Below are 4,313 nucleotides of genomic sequence, written 5' to 3'. Positions count from 1 at the left end.
TTAAAAAAATTTGACTTAAACTAAACAACTTGTAGGATAATAAACCCTCAATAAAAAAGGAGTTGCTCTTTTAAAAACATCAAGCATGTCTGTATCAAGTTTGACAGTATCCCAACTTGATTCCGGATAAGCCGTAACCTTATTACGGTCCGCAAGGTTGTCATGAAACATTTTTAAAGTATCTTTTTGACGTAAGGCACATTCAAACATTTTGCGAATGGAGTTCCATCGGGTATTATTTTCCCAATTTGGACCTAAAAAGAGGGCATTCGCATCTGCACAAAATTGCATATAATTATGATATCGAGCATTAGTATAACTAAAAATATCTTTTAGCATGTCTTTGAAACCATCTTTTATAGTTTCAATGCTAGTTAGTCCATCTTGAGCAACCAAATTAACGATATGTGTAGCACATCGACTGTGAAAAAAAGCACCATCACAAATTAGTTTATATTTTAGTTTTAGTTGTTCAACCGTGACGGTGTTGTTTGATGCATTATCAAAAGATATAGAAAAAACATTTCCTTTAAGTTTATAAGTTTTGATCACACAATATAAAATTGTAAATAAATTTCTACCGGTGTGCGGATACGCAAACAATTCAAACGTAATCGTATGCTTCATCATTACCCAATTATTTGGATTAATCAAATGAGCAGTAAAACAAAGGTACGCATCCGGTGAACCGTGAGGAGCCGTCCAAACGTCACAAGTTATATTCACACCGGTTTCTAAAGATTGAAATCCTAAAATCATTTCATTTTTTGCAAGTTTCCACATGTCAATACAATCACATCTAATAGAAGTACGACTCACATTGCAGTATCATGGTTGGAGAGTATCTTGGATGAGTGAAGTCAATCATTTGTTGTTGCAGTGGTCAAAAGGCAAGCATTCTTGAATCACGAACTTCGCCATCCTATCCCAAACTTTAGCCAAATCATAACTCCACGATGTTGTATCATTCGCCATTGTTGTTTGGTTATGTCCCTACCCAAATTTCATCGCAGGGCATCTCTTGGTCGTATGAGTTTTCAATGTCAAATTCCCATCTTCATTGAAAAAAGCACCACATTTCTTGGATCGTGTTTCTCTTGGACCGCTCGACATTACACACAAATCAAAATTGCACCAAATAGCCAGATTTCTGTTTGTTTCTTTGATGCTAACAACGGTAAGATTGTTTAATGAATCTCCAACACCAACGGAAGTCGAATCCATTGTTTTTATTAAGAGCATTTTTTGAACTAAGAAAGGGTTTTTGAGGTTTGGTTAACCCAATACATCTACTAGCTATTTATACCATCAAATATTGGAGAATATGGCCAAAAGGGACCCAAAAACGAGATTGCAATGGCCATAAACGGCAAATAAGACAAAAAACAGGCAGATTATCCCTCGGTTCAAAACCGGTCAAAAACCGGTTCGGTAAACCAGTTTGACGTAAACCGGTCCTAACAGTTAGAATGGAGATCCAACTCAAACTGGCGATTCGATTCAAGAGGGTTCGGTTCATGGCTGAACCGGTTTAGGGCTAGATCGGTTTAGGGCTAGACCGGTTTTCGGATCAAAGGCTAGTTCATGAACCGGTTTTTTTGCTCAAGCCTAGTATAAGCACCATTATATATATATATATATATATATATATATATATATATATATATATATATATATATATATATATATATATATATATATATATATATATATATATTAATTCTTAAAAGGGTTGGAGAACAGGAAGCTTTTGAAAATATGAATTTGACCACAAGTTTTTTCTGATTTAACACGATTACCACATCTTTTTTCAAGTTTTCATTTACCTCCCTTAAAAGATGGATTTTATATTTACCTCTTTTACCAATTCACCCTGCACCGCCTATGTTGCCCAATCAATTATCTGCTTCCACCGCCTTCTTCTACAACTTTCATCTACACACGGCACCGTTCATTTCAAGAGTTATCGCCTCTCTCACCGTTATTTGTCTGTCTCTTCCGACATTCTTCCGATAAGCACCCGCCTACGGCCTGTCGTCGCCTTCCTCCGGTCTTTTCCTTCTCTTTTTGTGCAACACAATGACTTCTGTTGTCTGTCTACAAATCGTTGAATCGCTAACTACCGTCTCCTTTGACGGCTTGCGGTTTTGATTGCTTCCTTTGACATTTTATGGTCTTCATCATTCACTTGTAAATCCTTTGATGGGTTCCGATTTTGATTGTTCTGTACAAAGATTGAGGCGATGATGAGCTTTTTTTGTAAAAAAAATTTGCAACGTCAACCATGGGTGAACTTGAAGGCCGTATTTTGGCAAGGCAACTCGGAAGGCATATCCGATTGGAATATGAAACCGGTGTTTGCAGCCATATCGTCTTTCATCCCCTTTTTCTGAGCCTCCTCTCACTGAAAATCACTATCGTATTTTTTATTTGCGCTTTCACCTAAAACTGAATTCTGTTTTTATGATTTTTGATTTTCAAATTTCTGGTGGTTTCTTTGGTTACAACATATGAAACCGGTAAACACATTCACATCACTGTCCTTTAGTCTAAAATTCTCTGTGTGATTTTTGAAAACTCTGTGATAGACCTATAAACAAAACATGGTAAACTAAATTACGTACAAAGGGTGTTTGATAAAATATCTGAATGAAACGTGATATCATGGAATATGACTTTTCATTGATAATTCGGTCAATTGATTTTGATTACTGATTTTTGTAGTTATTTATAAATATTGGATCTATTTTTTTAGTCAATTGATAACTCAATCAATTGATTTTGATTATTGGATTTTGTAGTCACTGATTTTTGTAGTTCAAAATTAGTGCATCTTTGTTTCATTAGTCGGACAAGTAAAACTGAATTTAATTTCTAAGTCCTTAGCTTATAATCGATTAGATTTGTTATTTTTAGGTTAGTAATCATTTTTAATCACTGATTAGTAACAATTAATATTTGAATTGTGGAAATTGAAATATGTTTTACTTTTGTGATTGTTGTGTAGTATCTCATTATTTTCTCCGGATACTCTAAAATTCAGTGGAATTTTATGGAAACATGGATTTGTTGGCAAGAATTTCTGATTTACATATAAAAAAAACTATAACAAAAAACTTACTCAACTCTTTTTATAATTATTTTTGCAAAATTTATTCCACACTAAATGATTTTTCTCATTACTAATCATCTCATACTTGAAAATTTTGATTTTTCATATAAACATTTGTATATTAATGTTTTCTTTGGTTTAAAGTTAAAATTGGTATTATTTGTTTAGTCGCTTAATTTTTTTTTTTTTTTGGCTCTATAAGATCTTTACTTATTTCGTTTCTACATATTGACAACATGTTTCTCATATTACCTAATTTTATTGGTTATATAAGATTATTTTTCATCCATGTATGTAATTATGTTTTTACATCTTTTTTTTTCATAATTTCGTTTTGACATTTGTTTTAAATGTTATTTTATAGCATCATCTTCATTGTATGTTCGGCAAAGAGTGGTTGAGAGCTTCTGGATTTTAGGTTTTAACAAAACGTCCGATTTAAACAAAAAGTTTTGTTTGATCGTACGATCTTTAACTTTTACTTTAAACAAAACGTTTTTTAAAAAAATTGAGCTTTTAGAATTAATTTCCATAAAGACCCTTAAAAATATATTTATATATTCATCTTTTTTTAATAATTTGTAATTGTATCTGTTATCCGATATTAGCAACCAGTTTTAAGCTTCCAATTACTAACTAACAACTAATTACGAATTTATGGATTCGTTAGCTCCTTTGGTATGTAGGTATATGCTAAATGATGAAGCAGCAACTCTTTTATTCATTAAGACCTCTATCTTATGGCATTGCCCCTCTATTGACCTCTCTAATTCGGTGTTATTTAGGAGTATTTTTTTTAGTGAATAATCACTAATGAAATTCTTTTGTGATCATTTTAATTATGTATGTCGGCATGTTCTTGCAATAGTGGAACTACAAGCGGTTGAGGGAGTCAAGGTCAGACCTTAGAAAGAGATCTTAATACATACTTTTCTTGTTTTCATTTTCGTACAATTGGATATAATTGCAGTCGGCTAAACGCATATTTTCCTTGACGAGACACTCCCATCTTTCTTCAAAGGATTAGCCTGTTCACTTGATGGTTCATTTCTTCTTGTGGCTACTGGTAAGAGATAAATTAACTATTTAATTTGACTATTTTGCCCTTGCCAATAGTTGTACCATTTTCCCCTTTCTAACAGTTGGACCATTTTGCCCTTGCCAATGGTTGTATCATTTTATGCTTTGTGTTTGAGTTAAA

Source organism: Lactuca serriola, chromosome 5 (assembly GCF_051521515.1).
Source record: "Lactuca serriola cultivar US96UC23 chromosome 5, Lser_US96UC23_V15, whole genome shotgun sequence".
Taxonomy (NCBI): domain Eukaryota; kingdom Viridiplantae; phylum Streptophyta; class Magnoliopsida; order Asterales; family Asteraceae; genus Lactuca; species Lactuca serriola.
The sequence above is the reverse complement of the archived record's forward strand: the minus strand, read 5'-3'. Positions refer to the sequence as shown.